The 14,704-nt window shown below is 49.1% G+C and overlaps 1 protein-coding gene across 4 annotated transcripts in view; it reads left to right on the top strand.

Annotated features, from left to right (window-relative positions):
- The first annotated feature begins 6 nt into the window (after nt 1–6).
- NUTF2 (nuclear transport factor 2) overlaps nt 7–14,704 on the top strand; it is a 21,850-nt gene continuing 7,152 nt past the window's right edge. For 2 of the 4 annotated variants that reach the window (XM_008065754.2, XM_021716377.1), the window contains exon 1: nt 7–344. The gene's annotated coding sequence lies outside the window, so the exon portion shown is untranslated. Of the gene's footprint in view, nt 345–3,264; nt 3,289–9,066; nt 9,546–14,704 lie in introns of those variants that run through there. The other 2 variants (XM_021716380.1, XM_021716378.1) reach the window with 2 other exon arrangements.

Raw genomic sequence — 14,704 nt, 5'->3', positions numbered from 1 at the left:
CGCGCGGGGCCGGGGCCATGTGTCGCGCGCGGCTCCGCCTCCCGCCGGTCCTCTGAGGCGGCGGCCGGGGGGAACGCAGAGAGAACCAGCCAGGCACCTATCTGGGCCGTACGGTGCCCATGACTGGTGCCCCGGACTGCGCCATGGCGAGGCCTTTTTCTTTGGTCCGGACCATCCGGAAGGGGCTTTCTGGGCCCCGCCCCGTCTGGCCTGGCCTGGCCTGCTCGAGTCTTGCAAGCTCTGCAGGCAGCTAGCGGGCAGACCCCAGCCCCACGTCCTGCTACCCGTCTGCGAAGGATCTGGGAATGGGCAGCGCCACCCGGCCCGCTCCAGAGTCAGCATGGGTAAGGGCGCCCGCCTACCGCAGCCTGGGCTTGGGGCCCTCACCCGGTTCCCGACCCTAGTCCTAGGATGTAGGTGAACGCTCCCCTACTTGTCTGCCGGCTGAGAGTGCATGATACCTACCGATTCCTCTATGGAACCCATGCTTGAGTTCTTCTATGGGGAGAGTCAGGGAATCGGGTGGAAGGGGGTTCCACGTGGGACTTTACTTCTGGCCAACCTTGGAGGATCTGGGCCTGATGTGGTGGGGCGGCTCCCGACTGGTAGGCCCAGCCCACGCCCTTCTCTATCAGTGACTAGGCCCCAGAGGTAACATAGAATTACCCCAGAAGAGAGGATGACTCCATAAGAATGGGATAATAAGGTAGAATTTAATGCATGGCGAAGTAGAATCCAGGTCTGGACTTTGTGGGGCCTTTCCGAAGCCTGGGGGGCAGAACTAGGGCTGGAAGCTGTGGAAAGTCTGGCTTCCCTCACTTGTTTGATCACTTCCCAACAGCTGGAGCTACCTATGAACAGGCAGAAAATTGATTGTGCCTCGGGAAATTCCCCCTAATGATGCCACGGGAGATCCCATTGAGTTCTGGGAGAATGGTTGTATCTGACCAGAGGCTACTATTTTGACAGCCTTTGTAAAGGCACTTATAATTGAGTGATGATAAATTAAGGAACCATTCCAGAAACTGAACCAGTCCCTGGGAATTGGGGGAGCGATGACTTGTCAAGCCTTGATTCCACCTTGACTTCTGAGCCACAGTCCTTGCGAGGACTAAAGCCTCTCGGTCTGCAGACGTGGCCGCAGCAACTAGCAGAATGCCAGGGTCTCTTAGAATGTCTGAGTTAGGCTCGAGATAAAGAAAGCCACTGCCCATGCCCTTTTTTTCCCCTTTGAGTATTTCTCTAGGTAATGTTTTTCTGGTCATTGTGCTCTTGAGTTGGCCACTTTCCTGCATGTGAATTTCTCTGCCTAGTCATTCTCCCTGATCCAGAAAAACAGGCAAGAATGCTTTCAGATCTCACTAGAGTCTACCTTCTCTCTGGACTCAGCTCTCTTAGTCCACATCCTGACCTGTGAGAACAGGGAAGTCAGGTTCATCCAGCGTCTCAGAAGAGGCCCAGTTTGCCATTGGAGTTGGCTAATAAGGAGGGACTACCCACAGGACACATACAGCATCAATGAGGTGGAATCTCTTAGAACTAGGAGCAGTTATTTCAAGTCCCACTCTAGATTGTCTGGATTGGTACTTTTTTTTTTTTTTTTTGAGTTGGAGTCTCACTCTGTCGCTCAGACTGGAGTGCAATGGCTGCTCCCAGCCGCTATAGCCTCGACCTGCTTGGCTCCGGTGATCCTTCCGCCTCAGCCTTCCAAGTAGCTGGAACTACAAGCACGCGCTACCACGTCAGGCTAAGTTTTTGATTTATTGTAGAGATGAGGTCTCACCAAGTTGCCCAGGCGGGTCTCGAACCCGCGGGCTCAGGCAATCCACTCACCTCAGCCTCCCAAAGGCACGGGATTACAGGCTGAGCCACCAAGCCTGGCTGGATTGGTACTTTTTTTTTTTTTAGTTGAAGTTTCACTCTGTTGCCCAGGCTGGAGTGCAGTGGCACGATCATGGCCACCGCAGGCTCAACCTGCTGGGCTCAGGAGATCCTTCCACTTAAGCCTTCCAAGTAGCTGGAACTACGCCACCATGCCTGGCTAATTTTTTTATTTATTGTAGAGATGAGGTCTCGCCAAGTTTCCCAGGCTTGTCTCAAACCCGTGGGCTCAGGCAGTCCTCTCACCTCGACCTCCCAAAGTGTTGGGATTACAGACTTGAGCCACCGCACCCAGCCTGGATTGGTACTTTCTAGGACACAGTTTTCAGATGAGCTAGGCTTATGGCAATGGATTTATCTGCATATTTCAAGGCCCTGGGTAGCTTGAATACAGGGTTTTCTTCAGAGTAAAAAAATATATTGTTTCTTCTCAGGGTTGCCCAAGAGTAGGAAGAATTCAGGACCCTCCCCCTTGTTCCAGCCTCTAGAATTTCCCTGTAACTTCTTTGTCTGGGGTCAGCTAGCCATTGCGAGGCATCTTGACCACAAGAAGTCCTTAACCTTTCTAGAACAAGGCAGTCCATCTAGGTCTCAGAGATAAGAGAACCCTGAGGTCCTCCAGGATCTATCTGTATCCTTTGTTCATGTAGGACTGACTTGGAAGTAGGGCCTGACATGGGGCAATTGGGAGACGGCTGCACAAGTGTAGGTCATGGTGTCAGGATGCCTGGGTTCTCAACTAGCTCAGAATTAGGTACCTTAGTGACTAGTAGCCCACCTGTCCTCTCTGAGCCATGTCTGGATTTATTCTACTGTCTTTGCAGTTGCTGGGTTGGGAGGAGAGGAGTGATTTCACAGACACAGATTTCTCAAATTTTAGAACTGGAATGCACCTTATATAGAAAATCTTAGGGTTCCCTTAATGAGACATCATCTCATTTTCATTTATCTTATTTGAAAATTATTATTTTTCTCCTTTCTTGCCAGTGACCAGTTTTATATCGCAACCATTTTGGGGGCCTTTTTTTTGTGTCAGGCTCCGGGTTGAGACTGCAGGTCGAAAAATGAATCCTACCCAGTCCTAGTGCTGGTGAAAGGAGGTCACAGGTTTTAGGGGTAATGTTGGTATTGTTCTGAGGGCTAAGTTGAAGGATCTCTATAGGAGTTACTAATCCTGTGCAGAAGAGGGGGCTTCTGAATGATTGGAGCCCCAGAGAGAAAAGGCTATTTCTAGGCCAATGCTCCTTTTTAGTGCCTGGCAGGAAATGCACAGGGAGGTATTCCTCTGGATTGTGGGCCCAGAAAGTTCTGGATTCCCTTCAGCAAGGCTGTCACCACTTAAAGTTGCTATGGCTGTTGAGTCTAGCTGCTGGCTTCTAAAGTCTGCTCCTCCTGGGTCTCCCAGAGGTCTCTGCTGGATGTTCTCATAGTGCGTGGGACTGTCACTAGCATTTTGTTGTTGGTAGCCTTCTAATCCCCTGCCTGGATCCTAGGTTTGTGGCTTCTGCTCCTTTCACTGAGACCCTCTTATGGTTACCTTTATTCAGGTGCCCAGTAGTTCCTGGAGTGGTACCTATCAGGGCATCTTCCCAGAGTGCTAGACAGGAACCCTCCCCAGAGGTGGAAGGTTCAGTAGACTGGTCAAGGAGGCTCCTTGGGTGTTCCTTCAACAAATGGCCTTTATTTAGGGGATTATGAAGTATGCAGGAGCCAACAGGAACTTAGGAAATGCCAATAGTGCTTGTTTTAGAATCCCATTCAGTCCATCCTCATTGAGGCCTCCAGGACAAAGGAATAGTCCTTTTAGGGCAAGGGGAGTGAATCCAAAAAGTTTTCTACAGAATGGACATTGAAAGCTGGACAGGATTTCCTTGGAATGGGGTCAGGCTGAACCTTGTCCTGGGCCTTTTCGGTTAATGTTTTGAAGATGATGTTTATTTGCAATTCAGTTTAATGACTACCCCTTTCCCAGCTTTGAGATTGTTATTCTCTTCCTTTGTCTTTCTTTCTTCCTTTCTTCCCTCCCTCCCTCACTCCCTCTTTCCCTCTTTTCTTTCTTTCTTTGTCTGTTATTAGAGGTAGAGTCTCTCTCTGTCACCTAGCCTGGAATGCAGTGGTGCAGTCTTGACTCACTGCAGCCTCAAACTCCTGGGCTGAATGGTCCTCCCGCTCCGTCTCCTGAGTAGCTGTGACTCTAGGCATGTACCACCATACCTCGCTAATTTTTAAGTTTTTTATAGAGACGTGGTTCTTACTATATTGCCCAGGTCTCACTATATTGCCCAGGTTGGTCTTCAACTCCTGGCTCAAGCGATCATCCTGCCTCCACCTCCCAAAGTGCTGGGATTACAAGTGTGTGCCACTGTGTCCAGCCATGTGACAGGAATTCTTGACTCCCTCCCTGAGGACGGCAGCAGTGTGTAGATTATCCCTAGAGTGACTTCTGGCCCATGTGATATGATCATTCTGGTCAGCACCCTGTCCACCAGGTATGTGTGACGCCCTCACCCTGTTAGCTAGAGTGTATCCTTCTGGGCACAATGCTTTGCTGAAGCCTAACTGTAGTTGGGGAAGTGTCCCAAGGAAGAGGGACATGAGGGCCAGGGATGGCCTGCTCAGGGCTCCTACTTCCAACTAACCTGTGGCCAAGAACTTTCTTTCACTGTCCTGGCCTTACTTGTTTATTGCTAGTACCTGCTGTATACCAGCTCCCTAAGCCTCCAGGCTGGAGATAGGGCTACCATGGGGTTGGAGAATCCGCTCATGAGAGAGCAGTGTCTGGGGTACCTGGGAATAGTGAGCCATTTGCCTCAGTATTCTCAGTAAACTAGGGCAATTCTGGAATTTTTTTTTTTTTTTTTTTCTGAGTAGGAGTCTCATTCTATCACCCAGACTGGAGTGCAGTGGCACGCTCATGGCAACCGCAGCCTCAACCTGCTGGGCTCAGGGAATCCTTTTGTCTTAGCCTCCCAAGTAGCTGAAACTATAGGCATATACCACCACGCCCAGCTATTTGTTTGATTTATTATAGAGATGAGGTTTCACCATGTTGCCCAGGCTAGTCTCGAACCCTTAGACTCAGGCAGTCCTCACACTACTGCCTCCCAAAAGTGCTGGAATTACAGGCGTGAGTCACCCACTGTGCCCAGCAAATGTTTGTTTGTTTCTTCTTTTTTTTTTTGAGTTGGAGTCTCACTCATTTGCCCAGGCTAGAGTTCAGTGGCATACTCACAGTCACCACAGCCTCAACCTGCTGGGCTCAGATAATTCTTCCACTTCAGCCTTCCAAGTAGCTGGAACTACAGGTGTGGGCCACCATGCCCAGCTTTTTTTTTTTTTTTTTGAGTTAGAGTCTCACTCTGTCACCCAGACTGGAGTGCAGTGGCCGCTCCCGGCCACCGCAGCCTCAACCTGCTGGGCTCCGGCGATCCTTCCAAGTAGCTGGAACTATAGGCGCGCACTACCACACCCGGCTCATTTTAAAAATTTATTGTAGAGATGAGGTCTCACCAAGTTGCCCAGGCGGGTCTTGAACCCACGGGCTCAGGCAGTCCACTCACCTGAGCCTCCCAAAGGCGTGGGATTACAGGCTGAGCCACCGAGCCCGGATATTTTTTTTTTAATTACAGAGACCAAGTCTTGCCGTGTTGCCCAGGCTGGTCTTGAACCCTTGGGTTTGGGCAATCCCCTTGCTTCTGCCTCCCATGCTGGTAATCTACAGGCATAAGACACCTGTTTGTTTCTTTTTCTTTTTTTTTTCTTTTTTTTTTGAGTTGGAGTCTCACTCTATCACCCAGGCTGGAGTGCAGTAGCACACTCCGGGCCACCGCAACCTCAACCTGCCGGGCATTGTTGATCCTTCCGCCTCAGCCTTCCAGGTAACTGGAACTAGAGGTGCGTGCTACCACATCCCACGTCCAGCTCATTTTTTGATTTACTGTAGAGACAAGGTCTCACCATGTTGCCCGTACTGGTCTCAAACCCATGGGCTTGGGCAGTCTTCTCGTCTCAGCCTCCCAAAGTGCTGGGATTATAGGCTTGAGCCACCATGCACAGCCATCTGTTTGTTTCTTTTGTTTTCTTTCTTTTTTTTTTGAGTTGGAGTCTCACTGTATCGCCCAGACTGGAGTGCAGTGGCATGTTCCCGGCCACCACAGCCTCGACCTGCTAGGCTCTGGTGATCCTTCCGCCTTAGTCTTCCATGTAGCCAGAATTACAGGTGTGTGCTACCAAGCCTGGCTAATTTTTCTGATTTATTGCAGAGATGAGGTCTCACCAAGTTGCCTGGGTGGGTCTCAAACCCGCAGGTTGAGGTAATCTACTCGCCTCAGCCTCCCAAAGTGCTGGAATTACAGGCTGAACCACCAAGCCTGGCCCTGTTTGTTTCTTAAAGCCACAGGTACTCCATTGGAACCACTGGGTCCCATTAGGGCAGAAACTGGAAAGCCTGCTGCCCTTGAGAAGCATTCCTCTGTGTAGACATTGGTTCCACTTGCAGGTGGTTTCAGGACTAGAAGAATGCAAGTTTTCATTTATCCCTGTGGCGTAAACCTGCTTTGCCCTGTTGAGTATGTGCTCAGGTAGCTCCCATTCTGAGGTGCATGGAACTTGCTGATTTAGAGAGTAAGAAAGGCCTTGCCACCTAAGGCTTTCTGCTACTTCACATTGGCTCTTGCAGTTCCAGTTCTGGCCAGTTGCATGGACATTCTAATGCTGGCTATGTCAGTGGACTCATGTGATCTTGAATTCCTTCTTAACTTCTTGGAGTCTCTGTTTCCTTGTCTACAAAGAGAAGATAATCATACCAGCTTTACGGGGCTTGTGAGACTCAAGTTTGACTTACAGGAGGCATTCCCTCCACTCCTCTGTGGACCCTTTATTCCCTGTTTTTGTTAGTCTCAGAGTGTCACAGTGGTGTTGACCAGGCCATGGGAGTAGTCGTTTAAGGGACTCAGTTCCCACTAGGGGAGCCAAGTCCATGTGTACCTGACCATCAAGTTCATGGCTTAAGGCTCAGTCTGTGGATGTAGCTATTTAGAATGACTGGGACCCAAGAGGTCTTCAGAGCTACCTGGTAAAAAGGTTGCACATGGGAATAAGTGCAGAGCAGAGAGAACAGAATCCAGGCGTTGGGTTCTGGGTCAGTCAGGGCAACCTACTGCCTTTAGAACCCTCTCTCCAGGCAGAAAAGAAGAAAAGGACTGTTGGGGTACTGTGGGGACCTTAGACCGCAGGTGTCAGTTCCAGGAAAGAGTTCTGCCCTGGCCAACCGTCTAGGCTGATTTCTCTCTATACTTCAGGCAGGGGTGCAGTGGACCAGGCAATTAGCATTGCTGGTTTAGGCCTGGTCCGTGGTGTGGTCTCCCTGCAGGGACCTGAAGTAACTACATTCTTCCTCGCTGTTGAGCTAGTATTCATTGAGGCACTAATGATAACACCTTACAACTGGGTCTGCTTTATATCTTCAGTGTATTTCCTCCTAATATCCCAAAATTACTGATGAGGAGACAGTGTCAGAGTCACATCTCAAGGGAGAGGTGGAGCAGGCCAGAGATCAGGTCTCACAGGGTGTGGTGACCAGGACCTTGGGAGTGAGGGAGTTGGAGCCAAGACCTGCTTGCCACATGCTGTAGACACATAGCTGTGTGAACAGCAAATAATTGTTTCCTGACAACTTGGACAGAAGGTATGGATGGAGGGAAAGTAGGTCACTGGGCCACTTAAATTGAACAGGGTTTGCCCAGAACTCACTCCTCCAGAGAAGAAGAGCTGGCCTCTAAGTCCAGGTTCCTACAGCGTTCATGCACTTAGTAAACAAATAGTTATTGAAGGCTGGGCCAGGTAGTCAGGGAGACAGACGATAAACAAATATATAAGTGTGACAGTCTCATGCCGTGATTGGTGCTAAGAAAACAATACAGGAGGCAAAATGAGTAACTAGACAACTGTTTTAGACTGAGTGATCAAGGAAGGTATGTGGAGGTGACATTTGAGCTGACACATATGTGACAAGGCATTAGATACATATGTGACAAGGCGCTAGACACATGAAGGTAAGGTCTAGGGGGAAGAGTGATCGAGTAGAAGGAGCGAAAGTTACAAAGCCCTCAGGTGAGAACAGGCTCAGCGTGTTCCAGAAAAACGAAAATGTCAATTGTGGCTTCAGAGGAGAGGAGGAATGAGTGGCAAGAGATGAGATTTATGAGATTGGACAACTAGGGGCCTTGAAGACAGGATAAGTGGTTGAGACTTTGTTCCAGGTGCCAGGGAAAGTCACTGGAAGGCCGTGGGACAGGATACACAGTACCCCAACTCAGACCATGATCTCAGAGGGGTGGTTTTTTTCCTGAGGAAAAGATACCCACTCGGTATCTTCCTGTCATTGGTTGCTACCCATCCCTTTCTCCACTCTCACCACATGATACTTCCTAAGTTCTGGGCCTGTGGGGTTTAGGCCACAGTGGCTGTCAGTCCCTCCGGTGGCTGTCAGTCCCTCCTGTCGGATGAGGCCTTCCCAGGCTCTGCTTCAGGGCTATATTTGGGTCCTGGCAGATAGTAGGTGTGAGGGGGGTGGCCACGATTGGTGCCCGATTTCAAGGGCCTTACTGCAGACTCAGTATGCCTGCTAGCATTCCCCGTGGGACTTCGGTGATGCACCCTCAAATGTGTGAGCGTCTTTCTGTGTGCTAGTCTGGAAGGAGTGACGTAGTCTTTCTCATTACTCTTCTGCCCCATCCCTGCCCCAGGTCCAGCTAGGTCAGGATCTCTCTCTGCTTTGCTTAGGTGGTAGAACAGGGTGGTGACTTTGAAGGTTAGGGAGAACTCTGAGGTCATTCTCCATGAAAATACCTGTTTTCTCTGGGTTTGATGTGGAAATCTTCTGCCTGATGCCTTTGTTTGGAGGTGGAAGCCCCAGTTCAGAACTGAGAGAGCCAAGCTCAGAGATTGGGGCTCCAGCCCTGTGTGCCCAGGAGCTCTCTCACTGATGTGGTCTGTTCCTTTTTATCTCCAGACCCAGGTTGTCGCTGGGAGTCCTGGCTCTGGAGAGTCCACCAAATCTGGTCAATTCAATTCCACCGTCTAGCAGCTGCTGACCTTGAGCGAGTTGGAGTTGGCTAAGCCTCACTGAGTCTCATTTTGCTTATCTCTAACAGGGGTGTTGACTCCTAGGGTGTTATTAGAAACAAATGCACATAAAGCTCTTTGCACATTTCTACACCTAATATGCATTAGTGAAAATGAGCTGTTCTCAGATGGACACTGCTATTTTCAGTTTTGTCCTTGGAAACACTTAAAATCTGAGAATAAAAATGAAATTTTTCGTTGCCTAATGGGATCACCTAGGCCAGAGGTTTTAACCTGGGCCTATGTTCAGGGAGTCTGAACAACTTGAAATTATTCACAAGGCTGGGATATCTCTACCTTTCTACAAATTTACTGGGAGAGGGCCACAGTTTTTTGAGACATTCCTAGAGGGTCTTTGTACCCACAGAGACCCAAGGGTCAGTGAAGTTCAGTGCTCAGTGGGCGAGAGGTCATCAAGGTCTTTGCTGCTCCTCGAGGAGCCTGGCCTCAGTCAGCCTGTGGACTGTTGGGGTGAAGCAGGAGATGGCGTGGTCAGCGGCCCTCTCAGAAGAGCTGTAGGAGAAGCCGTCATGATAAAGGTCAGTCCCCAATCTGATATGAGGCTGCCTCTGAACCTGGACATTTTGTTTCTTTCCAGGCTGATATTTCCACAGTAAATGTGTTAGGAACAATCAGGGCTTGCTGGCTGTTCTGGGGAACATCCTCCCAGCCTGGTCTGGACTCCTACCCTGTATTGATGGAGATGGGAAGAGAACTTTACACTCTGCTTCTTTTTTTGAACTCAGGAATGCTGTCTCCCAGCCATGAGTTGAAAACATTGTGGGAGGTTTGGAGTCAGAAACTATAAATCCTGGTTTGTTGTACCACGTTCTGTGCTAAGAGATGGGGTGTGGTGAGTGGATGGGTGGGGTTGCAATTGTGTGGCAGGAATCATACTAGAACCTTCACAACCCAAAGCCACAGTGGTCTCAGGCAGAGGAGTAGGGCTTGGCTTTGTTCATAGGTATTTGCACATGAAGGTGGGGTCAACATTTGGTTCTGAGAAGGAGTCCCCAAAAAGGTGGAATCTGAACAGTGACTTGAGAACAGACAGATGAAGGAAGGGAAAGGGTATCCAAGCAGGAGACTCATCTGTGCAAAAAACACAAGGAAAAATAAGTTCTCAGCAAGTTCTGGTGTGTTTATTTATAGTACTGAATTGAGGTGAGACAGAATGGCTAGGGAGATGGGGACGAGTGTGGGTGGCCACCTGCAGAACCTAGGTGGTTTGATCTTTCTTATTTTTTATTTTATTTTTTGAGTTGGAGTCTCAGGCTGGAATGCAGTGGCACACTCACAGTCAATGCAGCCTTGAACTGCTGAGCACAGGTGATCCTACCGCTTCAGCCTTTCAAGAAGCTGGAACTACAGGCATGTGACACCATGCCAGGCTAATTTTTTGATTTATTGTAGAGATGAAGTCTCACCAAGTTGCCCAGGCTGATCTGGAACCAGTGGGCTCAGACAATCCTCTTGCCTCCGCCTCCCAAGGTGCTAGGATTATAGGTGGAGCCACTGCACCCAGCCTTATTTTTAATTTCGTTATTATTTATGTGTATGTGTGTATTTTTGTTTTATTTTGTTTTTTGAGTTGGAGTCTCACTCTGCCACCTAGACTGGAGTGCAGTGGCCGCTCCCCGCCACCGCAGCCTCGACCTGTTGGGCTCCGGCGATCCTTCTGCCTTAGCCTTCCAAGTAGCTGGAACTACAGGCATGCACTGCCATGCCCGGGTAATTTTTGATTTATTATAGAGATGAGGTCTCACCAAGTTGTCCAGGCGGGTCTTGAACCCGCGGGCTCAGGCAATCCACTCACCTCAGCCTCCCAAAGGCACGGGATTACAGACTGAGCCACCGAGCCCAGCTATTTTTTTTTTTTTTTTTGAGTCGGAGTCTCACTCTGTCACCCAGGCTGGAGTCAAGTGGCACGCTCACAACCACCACAGCTTTGACCTGCTGGGCTCAGGTGATCCTTCAGCTTCAGCTTTCCAAGTAGCTGGAACCACAGGCATGTGCCACCAAGCCCAGCTGATTTTTTGATTGTAGAGACAAGGTCTCGCCATGTTGCCCAAGCTGGTCTCAAGCCCGTGGGCTCAGGCAATCCTCTCACTGCCTCCCAAAATGCTGAGATTACTTTTTTCTTTTTAGCCAGAGTCTCACTCTGTCGCCCAGACTGGAGTACAGTGGCTGCTCCCGGCCACCGCAGCCTCGACCTGCTGGGTTCCGGCGATCCTTCCGCCTCAGCCTTCCAAGTAGCTGGAACTACAGGCGCGCGCTACCGTGCCTGGCTGATTTTTTGATTTATTGTAGAGATGAGGTCTCGCCAAGTTGCCCAGGCAGGTCTCGAACCCACGGGTTCAGACAATCCACTCACCTCAGCCTCCCAAAGTGCTGGGATTACAGGCTGAGCCACTGAGCCCGGCTGTCCAGCTAATTTTTTGATTTACTGTAGAGACAGGATCTCACCAAGTTGTCCAGGCTGATCTTGAACCCCTGAACTCAGGCAGTCCTCTTGCTTCCGCCTCCCAAAGTGCTGGGTCTTTAAAAATTTTTATTATTTGTAAAGGGCAACCCTTGAAATAGAATAGAATTAGAGCAACTCCAGAGATTTGGCCTTTAAACCAAAGGTGAGGGTATTATAGGAAAGAGATGGCCAGCTTTGTGGTTTAGAGCTCAGAGATGCAAAGCTAGCAGAAAGAAAGTTCTGGGTTCAGCCAGAGGACCTAGTATCAGCACTGATATATATACCAGAGCTTGGGGCAAGATCCCCCACATCACTGGATGACAGTGGAATCTGACTACATGGCTGTTGTGATCACTACATGGAAATAAATAAAACACATGAAGGTCAAGCAGGCCCCAATCCATAGTTTTGGGGTACATGTGTGTGTAAGTAATATATGTGTGCGTTTTTTTGTTTGTTTGTTTTGTTTGTTTGGAGTTGGAGTCTCACTCTGTCACCCAGACCGGAGTGCAGTGGCATGCTCACGGCCACCACAGCCTCGACCTACTGGCTCAGGTGATCCTTCCGCCTCAGCCTACCAAATTGCTGGAATTGCAGGTGTGTGCCACCAGCTTGGCTAATTTTTTGATTTATTGTAGAGATGAGGTCTCGCCAAGTTGCCCAGGCTGGTCTCGAACCCATGGGCTCAGGCAGTCCTTTCACCTCAGCCTCCCAAAGTGCTAGGATTTGTAGGCGTGAGCCACCGCGCCTGACTTTTTTTTTTTTTTTAATAGAAATGGGATATTGCTTTGTTGTCTGGGATATAATGGTGATCATAGCTCACTGCAGCCTTGAATGTCTGGACTCGAGCAGTCCTTCCACCTCAGCCCTCAGCCTTCCGAGTAGCAGGACTGCGCCACCATGCCCAACTTTTTAAAATTTTCTTTTCTTTATTTTTTTTTTCAGAGATGTAGTCTTGCTATGTTGTCTAGTCTGTTCTCAAACTTCTGGACTCAGGCCATCCTCCTGCCTCGACCTCTCAAAGCACTAGGATTATAAGTGTGCCATGGTGCCTAGCCCCCCCAAGTAGTTTTTGTATTACAAAGTTATCATACCATTAAGAATAATATTGGAAAGTTTAAATTAAAAAAAAAAAAAGATCAAGTGCAGTGGCAGTTAAGAGGCTGAGGCGATAGGATTGCCTGAGCCCAGGATTTCAAGACCAGCCTGGGCAACATGGCGTGACCTCGTCTCTACAATAAATAAAAATTAGCCAGGTGTGGTGGTGGAACTCACTTGTAGTTCCAGCTACTTGGAAGACTGAGGCAGAAGGATTACCTGAACCAGCAGGACAAGGCTGTGGTAGCCATGATCATGCCACTGCACTCCAGCTTGGGCAACAGAGTGAGATGCCAACTCAAAAAAATAATATTGAGGGCAACCCTTCGGGTCCCCTCCCACTGTGGGAGCTTTTCTGTGCTCTCAATAAATCTTGCTTTCAAAAAAAAAAAGGAAAATAAAGAAACAACTTTATACTTTTCCACCGTCACACCACATGGCAGCACTTTTCTTGTCTTTGGAACAGCTTCCAGCCTTAGTTTCCCTTACCCTCTATCTCTAGCTTCTTGGTTTCCTGCCCTCCTCTCTTTTCATGTTCCTAGACATGTGCTGATGCTGTTTCTTTCACTGGTGTATTTTTTTTTCCCAAGACCTTCCCTGAGAGCTGCCCAACCTTATTGTGAGCCAGAGGGAGAGATGGCCATCATTCATTCCTTCAGCTTTCTCCCTGCCCCTAGAACTCTTGAGTAAGGCTGTAGCAGGATTGGGGCACATTTAGTGATTAAGCATAACAAATACTAGAGGGAAAGGGGCAGAGGTATGGAGTATAAAGCTGTGCCCTGCCTCAGGTATTCCCAAGTTTGTTGGGGGAGTACAGCCACAGTCTGACCTCTCAGAATTGTGACCCAGGCAGCAGCTAAGATTAGATGTTGATGCTATGCTTTTCCCAGCTATGCTTTTCCCACTTGCTGGCTTGTTTCTTGGCAGAGTGTGAACTGGGACACAATGTGTGTTCCTATGTAGGAGGCATGACTGGATCCAATTTTTCTCCTCTGCTTGTTTTAGTCTTTCTTGGACATTTCTTATTCATCCTGGCATTGAGCTATTTTTAGTGCCACTACCTCCTAAGAGACCTAAAATAAGGCTGGCTTAAATTCCTGGCCCCTCATTGGCTGTAGTGTTGGTCACAGGGTAGGGGATTGGCTGCATTGTCCCTGTTGCCCCACAATCCCTCCCTCCCAGCTCCTCTGGCTTTGGGTGAGGTCACAGGGACTGGTGTGAGGTAGCACTTGTTATGTTGAGCTGAGAGCTTTACTGTATTCCCTTAGAGAAGTTTCATGACCACTGTCAACATCAGGGTTACCATCCCCATCTTACAGAGGAGGAGACTGAGGCCCTAAGAAGGGCAGTTACTTGCATCAGACTCCACCACTTCAAATGGTTGTCTGCTAGGGTCTAACCTACCTCCTCGCTGCTTTGGTTCAGAGTCCTATTATCAGGACAGAGGAGGTAGGCTCCTCTATAGTCAGAGACAACTACAGAACAGCACATTCATCTGCGGTCATGGGATCTGCAGAGACATGGGCTTCCCTACTTGGGAGGGACCTATCAAAGCCAGAGTGGCTTTCTCATCTGGAGCTTGGGTTTTTCATCCAGCATCCTTGTGGCCATGGTTTCTAGTTGGGATGGGACCTCCCCTCCCTCTGAGAGATTAAAAGAGAGATGAATCAATGCTAGGATGGAGGGATGAGAAGAAACGTGTTTCCCTCTCACAGCCTCTATTTCCCCTTCCCACCTCAGCTCTCACTCTGATCCTCTGAACTCATGCCCCCAGCTCTGAAGTAGGGAGGGGTCACCCTCATCAATGGAGAATACCCCAGAAAGGGCCAGGTCAGGTATCACCTGGCCTCAGAGCTATGAGGCTAAGGGAAATCACTTGCTGTTTTTATCAGAATGGGTCCTTCAGGAGCCATTACCCCCTACCCTCACTGGATCTTCCTCCACCTGCCAGCAAAGCCTTGGGACAATTTGGGGGTCTGAGAGCTGCAACAGAAAACATTCCACACACAGACATTAGTAATGTTTCTGGGCTGTAAAGTGAGATGAGCAGCAATAACTCTGGACTTGCAGGTTGTTGAGAAGATTAAATGAAAAGATGTAGAGGGTGTGCTTAGTTTTTTTTTTTTTTTTTTTTGA

This window comes from Carlito syrichta, unplaced genomic scaffold (assembly GCF_000164805.1).
Source record: "Carlito syrichta isolate Samal-C Ts95f unplaced genomic scaffold, Tarsius_syrichta-2.0.1 Scaffold308803, whole genome shotgun sequence".
Lineage (NCBI taxonomy): Eukaryota > Metazoa > Chordata > Mammalia > Primates > Tarsiidae > Carlito > Carlito syrichta.
The sequence above is the reverse complement of the archived record's forward strand: the minus strand, read 5'-3'. Positions and strand labels throughout refer to the sequence as shown.